We start from the raw sequence: 15,573 nt of genomic DNA, 5'->3' as shown, positions 1-15,573 counted from the left end.
TACATACATACATACATACATACATACACACATATATATATATATATATATATATATATATATATATATATATATACATACTCACCGGCCACTTTCTAAGGTACACCATGCTAGTAACGGGTTGGACCCCCTTTTGCCTTCAGAACTGCCTCAATTCTTCGTGGCATAGATTCAACAAGGTGCTGGAAGCATTCCTCAGAGATTTTGGTCCATATTGACATGATGGCATCACACAGTTGCCGCAGATTTGTCGGCTGCACATCCCAAAGATGCTCCATACAAGGCAGGATGGATCCATGCTTTCATGTTGTTTACGCCAAATTCTGACCCTACCATCCGAATGTCGCAGCAGAAATCGAGACTCATCAGACCAAGCAACGTTTTTCCAATCTTCTACTGTCCAATTTCGATGAGCTTGTACAAATTGTAGCCTCAGTTTCCTGTTCTTAGCTGAAAGGAGTGGTACCCGGTGTGGTCTTCTGCTGCTGTAGCCCATCTGCCTCAAAGTTCGACGCACTGTGCGTTCAGAGATGCTCTTAGGCCTACCTTGGTTGTAACGGGTGGCGATTTGAGTCACTGTTGCCTTTCTATCAGCTCGAACCAGTCTGCCCATTCTCCTCTGACCTCTGGCATCAACAAGGCATTTCCGCCCACAGAACTGCCGCTCACTGGATTTTTTTTCTTTTTCGGACCATTCTCTGTAAACCCTAGAGATGGTTGTGCGTGAAAATCCCAGTAGATCAGCAGTTTCTGAAATACTCAGACCAGCCCTTCTGGCACCAACAACCATGCCACGTTCAAAGGCACTCAAATCACCTTTCTTCCCCATACTGATGCTCGGTTTGAACTGCAGGAGATTGTCTTGACCATGTCTACATGCCTAAATGCACTGAGTTGCCGCCATGTGATTGGCTGATTAGAAATTAAGTGTTAACAAGAAGTTGGACAGGTGTACCTAATAAAGTGGCCGGTGAGTGTATATATGTGTATATATAGTAAATGTATATATAGTAAATGTATATGTATTACTATATGTATGTATAGTAAATGTATATATATACATATATATATATTTATATTTTAGTCTAATGGGTACTTCCGTCTTTCTGTCGGCAACTTCCTTCACGGATATTCATTCGCTGATTGGTCTCTCCAGCTGCCTGTCATCGCTGCCGCGACCAATCAGCCACAGTCCGATTAGTCCCTCCCTACTCCCCTGCAGTCACTGCCCGGCGCCCGCTCCATACTCCCCGCAGTCACGGCTCACACAGGGTTAATGCCAGTGGTAACGGACTGCGTTATGCCGCAGGTAACTCACTCCGTTACCGACGCTATTAACCCTGTGTGACCAAGTTTTTACTCGCAGCCTCAATAGTAAAAACATCTAGTGTTAAAAATAATAAAAAAAAAAAAATAACAAATCATTATATACTCACCTTCCGCCGCCTTTCCGACGCTCCGGTGACCGGTCCATGCAAGCGGCAGGTTCCGGTGCTAAGGTTGGTGTGCGACAAGGACCTGCCATGACGTCACGGTCATGTGACTGCTTTGTCATCACAGGCCCTGCGATGTCATCACAGGCCCTGCGCGAGAAGGACCTGCCGTGACATCATGGTCATGTGACCGCGACGTCATCACACCCTCGGACCGGAAGCTGCCGCCTAAACCGAACACAGGCGACAGAACTACAAGGGGCCCCTCGGAAGGTGAGTATATGTTTATTTTTTATTTTTTAACCTGTGACATACGTGGCTGGGCAATATACCACGTGGCTGGGCAATATACTACGTGGCTCTGTGCTGTATACTACGTCACTGGGCAATATACTACGTGGCTGGGCAATATACTATGTCACTAGGCAATATACTACGTGGCTCTGTGCTGTATACTACGTCACTGGGCAATATACTACGTCACTGGGCAATATACTACGTCACTGGGCAATATACTACGGCACTGGGCAATATACTACGTGGCTCTGTGCTGTATACTACGTCACTGGGAAATATACTACGTGGCTCTGTGCTGTATACTACGTCGCTGGGCAATATACTACGTGGCTCTGTGCTGTATACTACGTCACTGGGCAATATACTACGTCACTGGGCAATATACTACGTCACTGGGCAATATACTACGTCACTGGGCAATATACTACGTCACTGGGCAATATACTACGTCACTGGGCAATATACTACGTCTCTGGGCAATATACTACGTCACTGGGCAATATACTATGTGACTGGGCAATATACTATGTGACTGGGCAATATACTACGTGACTGGGCAATATACTACGTGGCTGGGCAATATACTACGTGGCTGGGCAATATACTATGTCACTGGGCAATATACTACGTGGCTCTGTGCTGTATACTATGTCACTGGGCAATATACTATGTAACTGGGCAATAAACTATGTAACTGGGCAATAAACTATGTAACTGGGCAATAAACTATGTAACTGGGCAATAAACTATTTAACTGGGCAATAAACTGTAACTGGGCAATATACTACGTGACTGGGCAATATACTACGTGACTGGGCAATATACTACGTGACTGGGCAGTTTACTACGTCGCTGTGCAATATACTACGTGGCTCTGTGCTGTATACTACGTCGCTGTGCAATATACTACGTGGCTCTGTGCTGTATACTACGTCGCTGTGCAATATACTATGTGGCTCTGTGCTGTATACTACGTAACTGGGCAATATACTACGTGGCTCTGTGCTGTATACTACGTAACTGGGCAATATACTACGTAACTGGGCAATATACTACGTGGCTGTGCAATATATATGTGCTTTTTCTACCCTGTGTGATAGTGGCATGTTACACGACTGTCTATCTGGTGTCATACTAACCAACTTTTCATAATACCGTTGATTTTTAGCTCCTTCTAACACGTGAATACCCTTTCTATTTTTGTCTGTTTAATATGTGCAATAAAATATATATTTTTTCATTAATAAACCCCTTAATTCTTTATTGAGACCTCTAGTTTATATATAAACTTACGGTATTGTCCGATAACATAATTTGAGATATTTTCACAATAGAGATCTATTTCTCTTGTTGTTGATGTATAACTCAATTAATTTAATATTTGTTTTTTTTTTTCCAAGAAAAACACTGGTGTCTTTTGATTATATACATTTTAGCAGGGGCGGACACTAATAGCTTTGGGCCCCTGTGCAAGAAGTGTGTCGGGCCCCCCTCCTTTTATGGTGACAAAGCTTCAGATATAAATGGTGGCTGGTATAGTGTAATGGTTAATTACTAGTGATGAGCGAATATATTCGTTACTTGAGATTTTTTGAGCACGCTCGGGTGTCCTCCGAGTATTGTTTTAGTGCTCGGAGATTTCGTTTTCATCGCCGTAACTGAGTGATTTACATCTGTTAGCCAGCATAAGTACATGTGGGGGTTGCCTGGTTGCTAGTTTCACATTTGCGTTAGAATCCGCAGCGTTTAATCCGCATCTGCAAGTGCAGGAAAAAACGCATCGAAACACGTACAAATGCGGCGTTATTAAGACGCATGCGGTTAAAAAAACGCAGCGTTTGCACGCTTTTCTATGCGTTTTTTCCTGCGTTTGCGTTTTTGGTGCGCATGGTGACAAATTTTACAGGAGAAAAATCTAGATAACAGATACCGCCAATGGGACTACAGAGGGCGTGTATTATGGGATCTCTATATATAGACCCTAGGGCTGCTGAAATCTTAACAGTTTGCTGTATCCTGTGTCATGATGGATCTTCGCATGGAGAGCTTTTTATTTCAACCTGGATTTAAGCATCAAGCTGTTTCTTGCCTGTGTGTTTGCTTGGGAGCAAGATAGAAATCGCGAAAGATGGAGGAGACATCGTAGGCGTTTTTGGAGACACCCCATTATTGAACTACGTGAGAGCCGTGGAGCCTATCACACGCTGTATGGCGAGCTTAATGCCAACCCGGACAAATTCCCAGAATATACAAGGATGTCGCAAGACTCGTTTTGGGATTTGCTTGCTCGTGTCCAAGGAGCCATACGGAGACAGGACACCCAGCTCTGTAGCGATTCCACCAGAGGAACGTCTGCTGGTTACTTTAAGGTACGTAACAAATCTAAACCAATGGCAGTGCTAATTTTGGGTGTTCTGACATGTATTTTTTGGTATTTTCCTTTATGTCTTTAGCATAACAACACCATAAATAGAATTGATTGTAAATTTTTTTTTGTTTGTTTGTTTTTTCTTCCAATTTTCTGGCAACCAGAGAGAGTTTATCATCCCTCCACTTCCAATACCGGCTTGGAATTTCCACCCTGTCCGGAATAGTTGCGGACACCTGCCGGGCTTTGTGGAATGTACTCCGGGATGAGTTTATACCCCTACCCACCTTAGATATGTGGCTTGGAATTGCGGAAAAATTCTGGAGTGTGTGTGATTTCCCAAACTGTTTGGGAGCGGTGGATGGAAAGCACATCAGCATTATCAAACCAGCCAGAACAGGATCAGAGTACTTCAATTATAAGAAATATTTTTCTTTTGTGCTCATGGCAATAGCCGATGCGGACTGTCGCTTCATCGCCGTGGACATTTGAGCTTTTGGCCGTGGCAACAATTCACAGACTTTTAAGAACTCTGATATGGCCCGCCGTGTGTATGGCAAAAATTTTTAATTTTTCACTGCCACGACCTCTCCCCAACACTCAAGGTCCACCAATGCCATTTGTTATGGTTGGTGATGATTGAACAACACTAAAAGGATCTTTAACTACAGACTGACCAGGGCCCGAAGAACAGTAGAGTGTACCTTTTGGGATTTTTGTCTCAAAATGGCGCATTCTTGCATCAGCCATTAATCCATTAATCTAAAAATGGAGACAGTTGACGAGGTGGTCAAAGCCTGTGTGGTTCTGCACAATTACATAATGGCTAAGGAGCGGCCCAACATTGAACTGGATGAACCAGTTGGAAACCCATTGCCAGATTACCAGCATCACCCGCTACGGTCAACAGCTGAAGTTGGCCACATGCGGGACCAATTTGCTGCCTTTTTTGATTCGGATATTGGACGTGTGTCATGGCAGGACAATGTTGTGTAAATGTCCTTTTGGGATTTTATCTGTACCAGTTATTTTCTTAAATCTTACAAATATTTCTCGTTAATAAACTTTATTTTTGGTTGTCTTGGCCGTGTCTCCTATGTCTTTCCTCTACAAACCCAGGTTGTCCTCACACTAGCAGTATTTGGTCTGTATTTAATATCAGTATTTGTAATCCAAAACCAGGAGTGGGTGATAAAGGCTGAGGTGCTAGATATGTTAATATTACAATTTTCCTATAATTGTTCCAATCCTTGTTTTGGCTTACAAATACTGGTATGAAATACTGACCACATACTGCTAGTGTGACGGCAGCCATGTTGTTAGTGGTAAGGTTGTTGACGTCATTGCGTCCTGATTCTGCTCTGCAGTATCCGTTGGACACAGACTGAAGACAATGGCTGTCATACAAAACAGATCTATACTCTTCAAGTCAGGTGTCAGAAATAATGAATTCATGATGCACATATAACAGCCTCATGCATTCACTATTTCTGACACATGTCCAGGTGAGCATAGATATGCATTGTATGACCGCCATCGTCCCTTCACTTTGTGTGAAATAGATTACGTACACAGAAGAGAAAATGGAGGTTATACAAGGCAGTTCTCTACTCATAAGGTCAGGTGTCCTAACTAATGAGTTTTTGGACACCTGACCTGTTGCGTATAGTTCTGCATTGTATTTCCGCCATTTTCTCTTCAGTCTGCAACACTAGTCACAGACTAAGCAGAAGGAAGAGATTATGGAGATAATGCAATTATTAATTTTTTGGCCCATCTCATATCTCTATACTAAAGACACATAAAGCTGCAGTCTTTTATTGCTAACTACTGGAGCTATGATGTGGCCAAAAAATTAACTGTTCGGCACACGGTGTGTGTGGACGGCGGCGAAATACACAAATAAACCACACATAATTGGGGGCAAAAAACAATATTATTTATTTTGTTATACACAAGCTTTTTATTTAACTGCGCCTGCTTGGGGTAGAGTGATGGAAACGGGGGGTGTGAAGCTGTGAGGCCTGGCTAACTGTGGACGACGCAGAGGCGGCAGGAGAAGGGGCAATGAAACTTGTGGGGTCTGGTAGTTCGGGGATAGGGCTTGACACATGAGAGGCCTGAGACGCACTGGAAGGGTGAGACAAACCTGACATTACAGACACACTGGGAGGTGAGGGGGAGGAATACTATGAGTCCGCTGTTTTTTATTTTTTTCCCCTTTCTGGGATCGCCGGGTTCTGGGAAGCCTCGGTGGGCTCATATGTCATGGCATGGTCGTGGTTGATGACCTGTCGGGGTCCAGCTGCACTGTGCCAGAGTCCATAGTGCTCGTAGAGCATGCAGCCATGCCAGAGTCCATAGTGCTCGTAGAGCGTGCAGCCATGCCAGAGTCCATAGTGCTCGTAGAGCGTGTAGCCATGCCAGAGTCCATAGTGCTTGTAGAGCGTGCAGCCATGCCAGAGTCCATAGTGCTCGTAGAGCGTGCAGCCATGCCAGAGTCCATAGTGCTCGTAGAGCGTGCAGCCATGCCAGAGTCCATAGTGCTCGTAGAGCGTGCAGCCATGCCAGAGTCCATAGTGCTCGTAGAGCGTGCAACCATGCCAGAGTCCATAGTGCTCGTAGAGCGTGCAGCCATGCCAGAGTCCATAGTGCTCGTAGAGCGTGCAGCCATGCCAGAGTCCATAGTGCTCGTAGAGCGTGCAGCCATGCCAGAGTCCATAGTGCCATAGTGCTCGTAGAGCGTGCAGCCATGCCAGAGTCCATAGTGCTCGTAGAGCGTGCAGCCATGCCAGAGTCCATAGTGCTCGTAGAGCGTGCAGCCATGCCAGAGTCCATAGTGCTCGTAGAGCGTGCAGCCATGCCAGAGTCCATAGTGCTCGTAGAGCGTGCAGCCATGCCAGAGTCCATAGTGCTCGTAGAGCGTGCAGCCATGCCAGAGTCCATAGTGCTCGTAGAGCGTGCAGCCATGCCAGAGTCCATAGTGCTCGTAGAGCGTGCAGCCATGCCAGAGTCCATAGTGCTCGTAGAGCGTGCAGCCATGCCAGAGTCCATAGTGCTCGTAGAGCGTGCAGCCATGCCAGAGTCCATAGTGCTCGTAGAGCGTGCAGCCATGCCAGAGTCCATAGTGCTCGTAGAGCGTGCAGCCATGCCAGAGTCCATAGTGCTCGTAGAGCGTGCAGCCATGCCAGAGTCCATAGTGCTCGTAGAGCGTGCAGCCATGCCAGAGTCCATAGTGCTCGTAGAGCGTGCAGCCATGCCAGAGTCCATAGTGCTCGTAGAGCGTGCAGCCATGCCAGAGTCCATAGTGCTCGTAGAGCGTGCAGCCATGCCAGAGTCCATAGTGCTCGTAGAGCGTGCAGACATGCCAGAGTCCATAGTGCTCGTAGAGCGTGCAGCCATGCCAGAGTCCATAGTGCTCGTAGAGCGTGCAGCCATGCCAGAGTCCATAGTGCTCGTAGAGCGTGCAGCCATGCCAGAGTCCATAGTGCTCGTAGAGCGTGCAGCCATGCCAGAGTCCATAGTGCTCGTAGAGCGTGCAGCCATGCCAGAGTCCATAGTGCTCGTAGAGCGTGCAGCCATGCCGGAGTCCATAGTGCTCGTAGAGCGTGCAGCCATGCCAGAGTCCATAGTGCTCGTAGAGCGTGCAGCCATGCCAGAGTCCATAGTGCTCGTAGAGCGTGCAGCCATGCCAGAGTCCATAGTGCTCGTAGAGCGTGCAGCCATGCCAGAGTCCATAGTGCTCGTAGAGCGTGCAGCCATGCCAGAGTCCATAGTGCTCGTAGAGCGTGCAGCCATGCCAGAGTCCATAGTGCTCGTAGAGCGTGCAGCCATGCCAGAGTCCATAGTGCTCGTAGAGCGTGCAGCCATGCCAGAGTCCATAGTGCTCGTAGAGCGTGCAGCCATGCCAGAGTCCATAGTGCTCGTAGAGCGTGCAGCCATGCCAGAGTCCATAGTGCTCGTAGAGCGTGCAGCCATGCCAGAGTCCATAGTGCTCGTAGAGCGTGCAGCCATGCCAGAGTCCATAGTGCTCGTAGAGCGTGCAGCCATGCCAGAGTCCATAGTGCTCGTAGAGCGTGCAGCCATTCCAGAGTCCATAGTGCTCGTAGAGCGTGCAGCCATGCCAGAGTCCATAGCGCTTGTAGAGTGGAAGGCCATGCCTGGGTCCTGCTGCATCGTGGTGGTAGCGGTACCGAAGGCCATGCCAGGGTCCTGCTGCATCGTGGTGGTAGCGGTACCGAAGGCCATGCCAGGGTCCTGCTGCTGCATCGCGGTGTCGGTACGGAAGGCCATGCCAGGGTCCTGCTGCTGCATCGCGGTGTCGGTACGGAAGGCCATGCCAGGGTCCTGCTGCTGCATCGCGGTGTCGGTACGGAAGGCCATGCCAGGGTCCTGCTACTGTATTGTGGTGTCAGTGGAGGAGGTCCAAGCAGGAGCAGCGGTTGTCATGGTGGTGGCGGTGGGCTGTCCTACAGCACTCGGCATGGTGGTGATGCTGTAGTGGTGGCCGTGCAGTGGTATGCAGCAGAGGTCGGCATTGAGGTTAATCGTGACAGTGAAGGCACAGGTGGTTATGCCGCCACTGTCTGCTGAAAATACTGACTCTGCTGCATAGCCTGCACGTAAGCAGTGTTGCAGGCCTGCATGACACTAAGCTGGAGATCAGGAGTAAGGTGTTCCGACATACCCTGCTCAATTTGGTTAAAAAAATTATGTGCTGGCCTCTGGAGGTCGGCTTTTACTTGGTCAAGGCTTTTGGGGACCTCCTGGATACGTGTATTCATGTGGCTAAGGGAAATATCCATTCGGTCACCCAAAGCCTTGAGTCCTTCGTGAAAAACCGAGCTCAAGTGCGAAAACTCGGGCATGAGGGACCTGTCCGATGCCATCTGCTTCCGGGAGGAGCCCAAAAAAAAGGGGCAGAGGACTGGGAAAGAGGAAGACCTGATGGACCAGCTTCCTGGTCTCCAGTTTGTGTGGCAGGCCCACTTGCTGCAGCGATGCTGGATGGCTGGGACGGGTTCGTGGCTGTCTGATGAAGGACTGCTCCAGGACCTGGGCCAACAGTGCTGCTCTATGTGCTGTGAAAAAAGGGAAAAAAAATTAATACCAAAAATTATCCAGACGCCAACTCCTGTGGAATAGAAACATACAGATTATGGCAATACAACACAACCTAATGCACGGGAGAAATACTTACATTCTCTGGGCAAGGACCGGTCTTAAAAATGCCAGAATGCGAATTCTGCGAATTTGTACTGAATGCCAGAATGCGAATTTGTACTTTCGGATCCTTGCTCCAGAACCACTGGGAACACGGCTCTCTTGACGCAGGTCCTTGTTGAAGCGGTCCTTCTTCGAACACCAACATGTTTTGACTCTGCCCACGGTTGAAAAAAATGAACATAATGGTTAGACAATGGACTTTTGGCCGTGCTCACACAACTGTGTGTGATGAGAGAAACTCCTGAGACTTTCTCTCATCACACACAGTTGTGTGAGCACGGCCAAGGTCTCTGCTGCTTCCTACTGCATTGCAATACTTAACAAATGCAGTTCGGACCCGAGTCGGGGCGTTGTCCCAGTCATCCCATATCGCTTTGGCCACCTCATTCCATGGGCGCCAGATCGTCACATTGTCCGAGTGCTGTGGAACCCGGGTGTCCCACAACGGGACTCGCTCCTGGACCAGGGAGATGAGGAGGTCCTTTTCTATGAGGTCTTCATCCCATTCTGGAACCTAAAAATTAAATAAAGACATTAATGTTGGAGACATTAACATAAGGAAAAGAAAGAAAACAGAGGTTGAGAAATGGCATGAATAAGGAAAGTCAAGATAAAAAGGAGTCCAGAAGAAAAATGTAAAAGAGTAAAGTACAGATGGGAAGATTCAAGAATACTAAAGTGAGGATACAGTTAACAGTCAGCCTTGTATACTTACACGCTGCCACCTTGACACTCGTCCGTGACCCCGCTGCTCCTGCCCAGTCTCTGCCGCAGTAGAAGTGCTCTAAAAAAATGAAAAACAAAAATTGTCATATGTGTAGATGTGACAGTGAATACTTACTAATCTGAAGAGGTGAGTACTCACTTCATTGACATGTTCTACTTCAGAAGGCCCAGGACGTTGCTCCTCATCAGAAGAAGACATTCTGATGCATGCAGAAAGAAAGAAATGCAAGAAATTAAGACATGTAGAGACATAAAATAGAAAATAAAGGCATTGGCTAGGATATACTCACATTGTTCAGAGTCTTGTTTCCTCCAAACTGCTTTTGTCTGTCTGCTGCGTAGTGACCTGCAAATGTCCACTCCCTTCCTTTATCACCTTGTATGTGGGGGATGGCTAATCAGTGTCTAGACATGTTTTTATCTGGTGCAACGCATGCGTTCACGAACGCATGCAAACGCATGTGCTTGCAGCCGCATGCGTTCACATAGACAGCAATGTGTTTTTTGGGCGCATTTCTACCGCTAACAACTGCATACGTTTCTAGGCGGCAAATTGATGCCTCTAAAATTACTACATGTAGCATTTACCGCACCAAACCGCAGACGACGAAACGACGCATGCATCGTCAAACGAGGCAAAACGCAATCAAACGCAGACACTTGCGTTCCTAATGTTAAATATAGGAAAACGCAACGCATGCGGATTATTGCGGATGAAACGCTGTGGACACAACCGCAAATGTGAAACCGGCCTAAGAGATGTAAATCATTCAGCTGAGGTGAGGAAAACTAAATCTCCGAGCACTAAAAAATACTCGGAGGACACCCGAGCGTGCTCGGGAAATCTCGAGTAACGAGTATACTCTCTCATCACTATTAATTACACTGCCTATGACATGGAATACTGGGGTTCAAATCTTACCTGTGGAAAATTAAATTAAATTATATACCAAGGCTCTTAACACCGTAATACACTATAATATCGACCCTAGGTGGCTGTTATAGCATAGTGGTTAAGGTGCACATCCACCAACCTGGCTCTGCCCTGTTGGAAATAATATACCACTAGTGGTCCTTGGCCAAGATTACTAACACTATAGTGCCTACCTCAATAAACATGAGTGTCACGAACACGAGTCATGCCAGCTTGGACGTCGCCCGGATTAACAAGGTCCGTGTCAGATGTTGAGGGACCAGGGCAATCTGATGATAAATGGGCTGCTGGAACAAACCATTCATGGACAAGGCAAGAGAATCTGGATCTGATGAAATGCTACTATAACAGCAGACCAAATAAGAGGGGATATGAAGCATACGAGAAAACTCTGGATAGATACAAGACGTGCATGTCCACTGACTGAGAAACGACTAGTCACCCAACGTTTCAATATCATAAAGAGAAAGCTATTATCACAACTTGAGATGAATCAACTGCACTGCAGATCCACCCCACTGAAGACCTGGAAGAACAACATGTGCAACCCCCTGAAGATCCTGATCCAATCCTGCAACTAGAGAGCACTGCAGCTGATCTGAAACAGAAGATCTTAGGTAAACTAACTGCCAAAGACTCAGCAAAGAAACACCACCATATCATATGAATACATAACCATATGAATACATAAGGAAACTGGCACAAAAAAGATGAGCTGCTGAGAGAAAACCTAAGGCAGCAACAACAACATCTGGAAGGAAGAACGGGAACATGAAGCGCCATGGCAAGACAAAGCCGCTGCATGGGACCTACCATCGACACATAATGGAGGTGGCTGACATGGAGAAATCCTACCAATGACCGCACAGAGGCATTTGTCATAGCAGCACAAGAGCAAGCACTAAGTAACAGATCCATAGAAGCAGGAATCTACCAAGACAAGACCCAAGGTGCAGACTATGCAAAGAAACCTCAGAAACCGTCCAACACATAGTGGCAGGATGCAAAATGCAAGAACAGCGTATACCGAACGCCACAATCAAGTAGCGGGAATTGTATACAGGAACATCTGCACAGCATATGGACTAAGTCCCCCTAAGTCCAGGTGGGAAACCCCAGAGAAAGTGGTGGAGAATGAAAGGGCTAAAATCCTGTGGGACTTCAAGATCCAGATGGATAAGTGGTGTTGGCTAACTAACCAGACATTGTGATAGTAGACAACGATCAGAAGACAGCAATGATAATAGATGTGGCAGTGCCAAGTGACAGCAACATCAGAAGGAATATGAGCAGCTGGAGAAATACCAGGGTCGCAAAGGAGAACTAGAGATGTGGAAGATAAAGGCAACAGTGATTCCAGTGGTGATAGGAGCACTTGGAGCAATGACCCCTAAGTTGGAAGAAATGGCTACAGCAGATCCCAGGAGCAACATCCGAACTATCTGTCCAGAAAAGCGCAGTGCTGGGAACAGCTAAGATCCTGCACAGAACCTTCAAACTCCCACTCCCAGGTCTCTGGTAGAGGACCCCAGAATGTGAAAGGACAACAAAGACCACCTCCATTGGAGGGGGGAAGAAAAAAAATGAATGTATAATATATGTACCTTTTAGTCAGGGGACGAAGGATTGTATCCGAAACGCGCGTCGGGGTGCGCTGTACTTGGAGGAACGAACCCTAAAAGGTACATATATTATACATTAATTTCTTACTTTGAACCTGGCGCTCACCATATGTGCTTTGGGTGCACATAGCACCTAGATTTGTGTGAATATTGCCTACTATTTTATAACCGTCTTGGCATATATTTTCTCTGCATTTGTGCACTTTTTTGCAATTTTGCACATATTCTTTTTTTCTGCACATGGTTACACATATATATATTATGTTTTTGAATGCACTGCTGCATGGGTTATTTGCTTTCTCTTTTTTGCACACATATATGCCCCTGAATGCACTGTTGTACGCATCATGGTTCAAGTGATTGATTATTTCTGCTGATGATTTTTTTCTATGAATTCATTTTTCTTGTCTGTGTCCGTTCCACTTGTGCTACTTATATATACATTTTTATATTTCTATATATATTAAAACATTTTTTTTAATAAAACACAAATTTTGTATTTATCTCCAAGTACAGTCACACTTCTGTAGTGCCACTTTTTTACCATTAAATTTAATAAAGGTATTTTACACCTTATTGTGCTTCTGTTTTATTTGATTTATGATTATTGATGTATGTATGTATGTATGTGTGTGTGTATATATATGTATATGTATATGTGTGTATATATATATATATATATATATATATATATATATATATATATATATATATATATATATATATATATATATATATATATATATATATATTTATTTTTTTTTTCATTTTTTTTTATATCTCCATATACAGGGTTCTTTGTTGTTTACACGGATAACATACGGATCACTGTTCAGGGAATGTTTCTGCAATTGTTGTCGTCTGTGTTAAACTGACTTTTTTTTTTTTTTTTAGACGTTGTGTGTGACTCCAACCTAAAGGAGATCCCCCAACATTAAACATAATGGTATTTTACTTACTGATCAGAAGGGGTCTGATTGTCAGGACCTTGCAAAAGAACAGGGGCAGCAGCATTTTTTTCCCCTTCACAGCAGCACTGCCATCTATCTGCAGTGTAGGGAAGTGCAACACAGCCCTATGTATGTGAACGGAGCAGCTCCCTGTACAGCAGTGCCACTTTGGCAGTAAAAATGATGGAGAATTGACCCCATAACTGAGCGTATTTACACCATTGTATATTAATTGGGAATATCCCGATAAAAAAAAGTTACATCTGCAGATTTTTACCTTTATTTTATTTTCCCCTATGGTTGGATGATTTTTTTTTTTTCAGTTTTTGCAAGGTTGTTTCCACCAATCTCTCCCATCGGGAAACAATGTGCAGTCTGAGATGTCAACGCTGCAGTTTTTTACTTGGAACCGGAGGTAACTCCAGGTCACCAATAAGCTGCAACCTTAGTAGATAGACTTTTCAATGACTGTCCAGTAATACGGAAAATCTGATGGCTCAGAACCTGTCCGGTCCCTTTTAGGCTGCATTCATTTATATCTTCAGTTTTATCGCTGAAGTGTTAAAAAGGTAAAGTTTTACTTTTATTCTACTTCCACATATGTAGCAAATATATTATATCTTCCTGCCTGAAATCGACTGGGCAAGGAGTTCGGCAAGCTGGAAAGCCCCCAAGGCAAATGTTAGGATTTGTTTCAGCTTTGGGGTAGAGTGGTGCCACCTGCAGGTCATTTTTCCTTACTGCAGTTTTATGAAAATTAATGTTTAAAATGTATTTTGTGATCACATCGTGGATGTGTGGTTTGTTTGGCTATTTTCTTGCTGAAGGGGGCAAGTTTACCTTTCAAATGGTGTATCATTTGTGTGTATGGGTGCAGTATGAACGGAGCTACAAAGGAATCACCGAAAGAGTGTTTTGAAATAATATAGAAGGATATACATGTATGTGTGTGGCTATGTCTTACATTGTCTCTTATATTATGCATATTGTCATCTCTTATTACACAGTGCCCGCTCTTGTTATGTACACCTCCGTCCCTTACATATCAGATTATATAAAGCCCTGTCTTTATTAGCGTTCGTCCTCTCTTGTGAGATATATAATGCAATGATGGCTGATGTACCACGGGAAAGCTTCTTTTCTAATGGAGGAGCTGATGGACTGGTCACCGGTTGCTCCATCAGCAGTCATTTTATATTTAAGAAAAGGGACTGTGTAATAAAAGAGGGCGCTGTGAATGACAAAAAAAACAAGAATACACTATGTAGGAGTTAGTGCTGTACATTACAGCAGAGAAAGCTATATAATAAGGGACGGCACCATATATAACTAGAGAGGATGGTGCGTAATAAGGGACGGTCTTATACATGATAAAAGCGGAAACTATGTAACTAAGGATGGTGTTATATGTATAGCACAGTCCCTTAGTATATAGTGCACTCACTTATTATGTATACTAAGGGACTGTGCTATACATAAGTGAGTACACTATATACTAAGGGACTATGCTATAAATAAGGCTCCATTCCTGTATCCGTGTGCAGTGTCTGTGTGCTGTGCGCTTTTACAGACGCATTGAGCATATCCTATGCTGATCCTCAAAATCTGATCAGAACAGAACATTCTCAGATCCGTGATTTTCATGTATGTGTGAGTGGAAGCACATGGACGTTTCACACAAATATAAGAATGTAGAATAAGAGATATTGCAGATAACATTATTACTCCAAGTCACACAGAGCAGATAAAGAATAATATCTACATCCAGGTACTTAACACTGACGTCTCGTCTGATTACAGCCTCTTTCTGCTGTTTCTTATCCATCTGGTCAGACCTTCATGTCGACATCTCCCAGCCATGACTCGTCTTGTCACAGTGATCAACTGAAAATAACAAGGTCACATATATTGTATATATACTTGTCTCTCCCCTCAATACAGATATAAAATGTAAAGTGATAAGCAGCACTGTGTCCCCCATTACCTATAATCTTAGCCGCCCAATAATAGAAATGAT

General features: G+C 44.9%; 1 protein-coding gene across 3 annotated transcripts in view; it reads left to right on the top strand.

Annotated features, from left to right (window-relative positions):
* The window catches only part of SYTL4 (synaptotagmin like 4), a 262,603-nt gene that overhangs the window by 90,251 nt on the left and 156,779 nt on the right, over window positions 1-15,573 (top strand). The window lies entirely within an intron of this gene.

This window comes from Ranitomeya variabilis, chromosome 2, assembly GCF_051348905.1.
Source record: "Ranitomeya variabilis isolate aRanVar5 chromosome 2, aRanVar5.hap1, whole genome shotgun sequence".
Taxonomy (NCBI): domain Eukaryota; kingdom Metazoa; phylum Chordata; class Amphibia; order Anura; family Dendrobatidae; genus Ranitomeya; species Ranitomeya variabilis.
Note: the sequence above shows the minus strand (reverse complement) of the source record. Positions and strands in the feature narration are given on the sequence as shown.